Raw genomic sequence first — 8834 nt, forward strand, 5'->3', positions numbered from 1 at the left:
TACCATCAGACTAGAGCATGCTGCATGCTGGCCATTGATGAGATAATGAAAACACGTCAGTTTTTTATTTCTAATATTCGCCTTGCTGAAAAGAGGTTAAAGGTATCTTTAATGATTAATAAAAAGCACCCCGCTGTGTTATTACACATTAATTGTGTCATGGCCGGTTTGGTTCGTTGAACAACATCAGGTTGCCAGTTTTACTCTTGTCAGTTGAAATGCAAGGGCTGCCCTTTTTGCCTGGTCAGGCAGACAGTAAATAATCTTGATCATGTTGGGCACCACAGCTGACAATGTTAATGATTAATGAAAACCAACACAAAAATGTTTAATAATACAGCTTAAGTCCTTTTTTTTAATCATTAACATAGTCAGGTGTGGTGCTCAACATGATGAAGATTACACCTTTAATGAGTCAAACATTATTTGAGGTGTAGAAGGCGCCTCAGCTTGTATATGAAAATACAAGCTTCTGGCATTCCAAGAATTTCATTGTGATCGAAATTCATCTTGACAGTGTGCGACCGCCCGCTCGTTTGGCTGCAAAGCATAGGGTACAGCAACACTTATTTCGCTCATTTCAGATGTGAGTGAGCCCTATATAACGCAACATGAAATTTTTTAACAATCTGTCAACGTGATACAATTACGGTATTTTTCTTGTGAATACATTCCAGTGTATAAAATGTCGGAATTCCTTCACGCGAACAAACTATAGAACAAACATCTGAAGGCGTCAGAAATCATAATACATAAAAATAGTGGTGCTATTCTACCCAGTCACGAGGCTATACCCTTCAGTGTATTTCAGCTTCAAAATCACAAGCATTTGCCGCAAGTAAACATTTTTCTTCCTGAAACTTCCTGGCAGATTAAAACTGTGTGCCCGACCGAGACTCGAACTCGGGACCTTTGCCTTCCGCGGGCAAGTGCTCTACCAACTGAGCTACCGAAGCACGACTCACGCCCGGTACTCACAGCTTTACTTCTGTCAGTACCTCGTCTCCTACCTTTTGCGCTCACACATACTTCGTGAAACCACGTAGCACATTGATGGTACTTATCCAGAGCAGTTGCCTATAGCACTTGTTACTGCTAGTTTCATATCTTCGTCGGACCGTGAAGCACTTGGATTTTTCCTTGTATGTACGGACCATCTGAAAAGAAACGAAGAAAACGGGTTCTCTTGAACTTTGCAGGAAAACGTAATCTAAACTAATAATCTGACTGAGCGGAAATAGCACCACGGGTACAGGGAGAAATAGCCCAGTGATCAGACATTTCGAAAGACGAGGCACGTCAGACCTTTGTGGAAGAAGCTAGCAATATTTGTTGATACATTGAAAGGTGGCTACACTGAGTCACAGCGCCAGAGATTGCGCCAAAGATTATTATTCCGCCTCCTCCACTGGTGCAATAGTAGTTCAGAGGATGTCGAGGGCAGTTGTTGTTCTGTTGGGCGAGAGAGTAGATGCTGTTCGGTTGGTGTAATGTATAGATGGAAGAAGTTGCAATTGTCAAAGTGTATTTGAGGAGTTGGGCTTTTGATTTATGATGCTGGTGTAACGGAAAATTTTTGTCAATATATAATGAGGTAAAAAGGTATTACAGTTTTCTTTAATGACAATACCTCTTGGTCACAGGTACAGTCAACAAGGCATCTGACTTGTGTTCATTTATTAGACTTGTAATTATGGTTTCTATGTGCAATTATAGTACTTCTGGTTTTTCAATTAGTTCATTGTAAATGGTGTTTAAAATATTTTGTCGTATTGAGAAGGAACCGAGCCAGATACATGTACGTTGAGTCACACTACAACACACAGAACAGTTACACTTGTGCTTTGTTGTTTCGTAGCTTTTATAGTTGCAGGGGAAGAAAATAAATCAATTGTGTTAATGGGATTTCCTTGTCATTCTTTATTTTTATTTTATGCAGTCAGATTGCTTGCTACTAATAGTCAGGGCCAACCGGTTACGAGACTACGTAACCGGTCACACAGCTACTAAAATTATTGCATCTTTTCTGTTTAATTAAGCCACCATGCACGTGGCGACTGCTGCTTCGGATCGTCCCTTGGAATTCTTTTGATAGTAAAAATAGTAGACAGTAGTATTGTTGTAGTAATTTATAGTTTAGTGATTGTATTCTATATTGCATATGTAGATTTTGTAATTGAACATTTGTAGTTGTCTTGTCATTCTTCTAATGGTATTTTTGCAGAATTTAATTTTTGATGTGTCGTAAACGGGTTTGACGATTTTGCACAATTGTGAAGGTTTTAATTGTTCGTTAATCGTGTTCGTCGGGCCGCATTTCGTGTGAATGGTATTGTTGGTGATAAAGTGTTATATTGTGTGTAATTTTCGTATAGTGACGAGTTTTGTATGTTTTGTAAACGATTACGCGATCGATTAAAAAGGCAAGAATGACGGATAGTCAGAATAACGAAAATCTTAACATGGTGAACTCGCCAATACAGGAGAACAGTATGGTGAATAATGGAGTAGAAAACAATTTCATAAGCCGGGAAAATAGTCCGGAACCAGTTCAAATTTTTTCACAATCGGAAAATTTTCAGAATACGAGATTAACGATAGAAGATTCTGGAATACTATAGAACACAGATAGCCTTACGGCTATGACGAAGGAAGTTAGTTTTACGGGAAATGTTAGGGGCGAAAAGAATTTCGAACCAGTTAATCAGGAGCAGTTGATGAGTGCAATATTAAATTTGGGATCACAAATAGGAACAATTAAAACTGATATGGGAACAATGGAAACACAGTTAGGATCTGAATTAAAAGAAATTAGAGAAGAAGTACAACCGATTTTGAATGCTCACAATAATAGATTAACTTCAATAGAAATTAGACAAAAGAAACAGGATAGAGAACAGGAAGAAAGAGATCGCGTGGATAGAACAAAATTTTTCAGAGTTAAATTTACAACGTGCACACGATAAGGAAGAAATATTTGAAAGAATCGAGGAATCCGTACCAAATGACAGAATAAATAACCTAACACAACAATATGAACAGTTAACTACTAAATGTGTCAATACTGAAACCCGAGTCGCGACACTCACGCAAGACGTATATAAACAGAAAGAACAAATAGGTGACTTATCGGTAAAGTTGAGGAGATTTCAGATAAATTGACAAGTCTTAGTTTAAATGGGGAAAGAAATTCAGATGATACAACTCCATTGCCATTTGCAGAAACAGAAGAGTACTAGAATATAAATAAACATGTTGAAAATCAGGGAAAATTAAATGAACGTGTTAAAAGGGAATTCGAGGCTTTACGAAAGCAAGTTAAATAAATTGAAAGCGAAATCCTAGGAAAAGACAGTAGAAGAAATTTAGAATCACCGATACCGGGGGATTTTGAAGAAAATAATTTATTTCATTTACGAGATGCAACAAGAGAGCGCCAGGCGCGCGAACTTGAAAATAATCGACATTCGGACTGGGACAGACGCGGTAGGTCTTTGTCGCCACGAGGCGAAAACTTTGACTATAAACACTTTTTAACTGTTCGGAAATTTAAGATCTTTCGCAATTCTAATAATGACATACATCCATGTTCATGGTTAGATCAATTTATGTACCCACTTCCGCCAAATTGGTCACTAAGTCACAAACTGGAATTTATGTGTGGATATTTAGAAAACGAATCGGCGCCGCGCATGCGCGCACTTATTAGAGATTGTAATAATTTAAATGATTTTTTATCGCGCATTTCTATCGGCATATTGGTCCGAAAACACGCAAGACAGAGTCAAACATAGTCTTATTATGCAGCGTAATTTTAAACAGTTTGAGTTGCGCACACCGGCAGAATACTTTGACGACATGATTCGAAAGAATCAATTCCTTTCCAACTCTTATAGCCCGACTGAATTAATTCGTATTTGTTTAACTACGTTGCCACAATCGATAACACACATTACTTTAGCCGGAAGATGTAAAGACGACATTGAAACTTTTAAGACTTTGCTACAAGTACTTGAGTATGACAACGACAACGGAACTTCTTGTAATTTTTTCAGTAACGGTAATCACAATAGATTTTCAGAGAAAAGGGATAATGTTCGGAACGGACGCTATAGCGGTAATTTTGAAAATGACAGACGAAACAGACAGGACAATAGATACCAGCCTTATGACAATAACAGACGTTCTAACAGAAATTACACAGACAAGTATAATAACAGAAATTCTTACCGGAATGATCAATCATACGGAAACAGTAATCGGTATCATCAACACAGTAATTATTCATACAATAACAGAAATTCTTACTACGGAAATAACCAGGGTAGTAGACCTAACAATAATTTCCGAAGTGACAGTCGAAATTACACAAGAAGTAGTCATGCAGATAACCAGGAAAATAAAAATTTTTAATAACAGATAGGAGGGACCTAATCGGCATCCTCCACGTGACAGCAATTCAGAGAGACAAGTGCAAATCGTAGAAATTGATCCGCAAAATGACGCGAATAATCAAAGACGTGACGCTAACAATCGACAATGACTTGTAGCTTCGGCTTCTGGCAGCATGATAGACGGTTCAGAAAGTAATGACACTACGACTTTACACTACGTACGCTTGGAAGACATGAGAGATATTTTGCTAGACGAAAAGGAAAATAATGTAGACGCATTTTTACGTCCTGTTATTGAAGTATGCGTGTATGCGTGAGTAAGAATAAGTTCACTGCGGTTTTAGATTCTGGGAGCCCATTGAATGTTATTAGTGAATCAGTTTTTCGTATATTATGTGTAAGAACTATTGCTTGCCCTGTGTTACCTGTTTCTAAAACTACAATTCGAGGAGCTATTTCTGGAAAAAATGTGGAAGTCCAACAACAGACCAACTTAAATTTCATTTGTCAAGGATATGAATTTTTGCTAATTTCATTATTGTTTCATTACTCAGTACACAAATTATATTAGGTATGGAGTTTCTTAACACATAAAAGGCAATTTTAAACTTTAAGGAAGGAAGTGTGAACTTGACTGTTGCCGGAATGCCGAGATGTTTGAAATTTTTCGAGTGTGTAACGAAATCTGAATCAGACACAAATTGTTTAAGGTTTCTTACTTCTGATGTTTTCGATGAGTATTATGACGACAATTCATTCATAACAACGACAATAGATACAGAGACGCTATGGATGATATGATTAATAGTGAAGAATTAATTAATGAAGTGCTGAAGTGACAGATGACGTTGCAAGAGAAGAATTGCACCAAATTTTGACTTCACATGCTACAATATATAGTCATCACACAGGAACTATACAAGGCATACAATATTTATTTAAAATAAAAGAACACACATCATTTCGGGGAAAAACGTACGCTATTCCTTTGGCTTATAGAGACAAGGTTAAGAGTGAACTTCAATACATGTTTATTGAGCCAGCAGTCAGTCCTTATACCAGCCCACTACATGTCGTTCTTAAAAAGGGTGGGTCAATTCGTTTGGTTCTGGATTCCAGACGGATAAATAATATCATCATTCCTGAAACTGACCGTCCACAAAATTTAGATGAACTTCTTCAACATTTCATATGGAATTAAAGTTTTATCCACAACTGATATGCGCGCAAGTTTATGGCAAATTGAACTCCACCCTGATTGTAGGAAATACACTGCCTTTTTAGACTTTGGTAACTGCTATCAATTTCGGAAATTACCGTTTGGAATTACTGTATCTTCAGCAGCATTCATTCGTGGTTTAAATGAAATTTTACCTGTTTATCTTCGTAACAATATTACTTCATATGTTGACGATATTCTTATTGCTAAACGTTCTTGGAGTGAGCATAACAGAATTTTGGATTCATTATTACGTATTTTTGCAAGAGTTGGCATTACAGTGAACTTGGAAAAAATCTGAATTTGGTCGTTCTCAGGTGAGATTTCTTGGTCATATTATTTCTACAGAAGATATTCTTCCTGATCCAGAGAAACTAGACGCTATTCGTAATTATGTTGTTCTTACTACTAAACGTGATGTTCGTAGTTTCCTTGGTGTCTGTAATTTTCTTAGACGCTTTGTTAGATTGAACAATTTGGCCACACCTCGTTTATGTGAACTTTCTGGAAAGAATTCTAATTGGTGTTGGGATGAGGAAGCTCAATTAGAATTTGAACAATTTCGTGATGCTTTAGTTGCTGCTCCACATCTTTCACATCCGGATTTATCTAAAGATTTTTGTTTGGCGACGGACTCATCATACAAAGGCCTAGGTGCACACTTATTTCAAGAGATAGAAGAAAACGGCGTTGTAGTACAGAAAAGTACTGCAATTGGAAGTCATGTTCTCTCTAAATCAGAAAAGAATTATTCGATTACGGAACTTGAAGCTTTCGCTGTTGTTTGGGCTTTCACAAAATTTCGCATCTTTTTGTATGGCAGACATACTAAGGTTTCCACCGATCATCGAGCTCTGGAATTTCTTATGTCAACAAAATTAACACATGGAAGATTATCACGATGGGCACTGTATCTACAGGAATTTGATTTTAGTATTGTTTACATCCAGGGTTCTTCTAATATTATCGCTGATGCTTTATCACGTGCACCTATGGGTTTGAAACAAAATACTAAGGAGGACTGGAAAGAAAACAATTTCTTGTTTGGTGTATATTCAAGGTGTTGCGTTGGAAAATTTCATTTCGTCTTCGCTCCAGGACACCGCTAAGGAGCAAAACAAGGATCCAATCTGGAAGGACATTAAGGAGAAGTGGAGGAGAAAGGAAAGCGTAGCGATTAGATAGTATTATTTAGTTCGCAATGATATTCTTTTTAAACGAAAATCGGTTGACAACTCTGTTTAGTCGGTTTGCATTCCTGATGAGTGGGTTAATAAATTGATTTGGTATACACATTTCAGTTACGCACACTTTGGTCCCAGAAAATGCTTTCATAAGTAACGAGAAGATTGCTACTTCAGTAATATGGAAAAACGTATTCGAGTTGTTCTTGCTAAATGCAAATTATTTCAAAAGGCTAAGCCGCCAACTACACTCCTGGAAATTGAAATAAGAACACCGTGAATTCATTGTCCCAGGAAGGGGAAACTTTATTGACACATTCCTGGGGTCAGATACATCACATGATCACACTGACAGAACCACAGGCACATAGACACAGGCAACAGAGCATGCACAATGTCGGCACTAGTACAGTGTATATCCACCTTTCGCAGCAATGCAGGCTGCTATTCTCCCATGGAGACGATTGTAGAGATGCTGGATGTAGTCCTGTGGAACGGCTTGCCATGCCATTTCCACCTGGCGCCTCAGTTGGACCAGCGTTCGTGCTGGACGTGCAGACCGCGTGAGACGACGCTTCATCCAGTCCCAAACATGCTCAATGGGGGACAGATCCGGAGATCTTGCTGGCCAGAGTAGTTGACTTACACCTTCTAGAGCACGTTGGGTGGCACGGGATACATGCGGACGTGCATTGTCCTGTTGGAACAGCAAGTTCCCTTGCCGGTCTAGGAATGGTAGAACGATGGGTTCGATGACGGTTTGGATGTACCGTGCACTATTCAGTGTCCCCTCGACGATCACCAGTGGTGTATGGCCAGTGTAGGAGATTGCTCCCCACACCATGATGCCGGGTGTTGGCCCTGTGTGCCTCGGTCGTATGCAGTCCTGATTGTGGCGCTCACCTGCACGGCGCCGAAGACGCATACGACCATCATTGGCACCAAGGCAGAAGCGACTCTCATCGCTGAAGACGGCACGTCTCCATTCGTCCCTCCTTTCACGCCTGTCGCGACACCACTGGAGGCAGGCTGCACGATGTTGGGGCGTGAGCGGAAGACGGCCTAACGGTGTGCGGGACCGTAGCCCAGCTTCATGGAGACGGTTGCGAATGGTCCTCGCCGATACCCCAGGAGCAACAGTGTCCCTAATTTGCTGGGAAGTGGCGGTGCGGTCCCCTACGGCACTGCGTAGGATCCTACGGTCTTGGCGTGCATCCGTGCGTCGCTGCGGTCCGGTCCCAGGTCGACGGGCACGTGCACCTTCCGCCGACCACTGGCGACAACATCGATGTACTGTGGAGACCTCACGCCCCACGTGTTGAGCAATTCGGCGGTACGTCCACCCGGCCTCCCGCATGCCCACTATACGCCCTCGCTCAAAGTCCGTCAACTGCACATACGGTTCACGTCCACGCTGTCGCGGCATGCTACCAGTGTTAAAGACTGCGATGGAGCTCCGTATGCAACGGCAAACTGGCTGACACTGACGGCGGCGGTGCACAAATGGTGCGCAGCTAGCGCCATTCGACGGCCAACACCGCGGTTCCTGGTGTGTCCGCTGTGCCGTGCGTGTGATCATTGCTTGTACAGCCCTCTCGCAGTGTCCGGAGCAAGTATGGTGGGTCTGACACACCGGTGTCAATGTGTTCTTTTTTCCATTTCCAGGAGTGTATTTCTCACAGAGCACCGTTGTTTCCTATCATTCCAGCGAGATTAAAGGAGATGGTTGCAGTCGATTTGTTCGGTCCAGTGATTCGTTCTACTAATGGTTTTGCGTACATTTTGGTAGTAGTGGAATTGACATCAAAATATGTGTGTTTGACACCTTTACGCAAAGCAACAGCTCGTTCAGTATCTAATGCTTTCATCAAACATTTTCTTAAAGAAGTGGGTCATGTTGATAATGTTATATCAGATGATGGATCACAGTTTCACTCTGAAATTTGGTTTCGTACTCTACGGCGTCGTAACATTAAACCAATTTTCATTTCACTTTTTCACCCTCAATCTAACGCGTCAGAGAGATGGATGAAGGAA

The 8834-nt window shown here is 40.5% G+C and overlaps 1 non-coding gene across 1 annotated transcript; it reads right to left on the reverse strand.

The window, feature by feature from the left end:
• Positions 1-882: 882 nt before the first annotated feature.
• Trnap-cgg lies at positions 883-957 on the reverse strand. Its single transcript has one exon. It is a non-coding gene; the product is annotated as a tRNA-Pro (tRNA).
• Positions 958-8834: the final 7877 nt, after the last annotated feature.

The sequence above is a fragment of the Schistocerca piceifrons genome, chromosome 8 (assembly GCF_021461385.2).
Source record: "Schistocerca piceifrons isolate TAMUIC-IGC-003096 chromosome 8, iqSchPice1.1, whole genome shotgun sequence".
Taxonomy (NCBI): Eukaryota; Metazoa; Arthropoda; class Insecta; order Orthoptera; family Acrididae; genus Schistocerca; species Schistocerca piceifrons.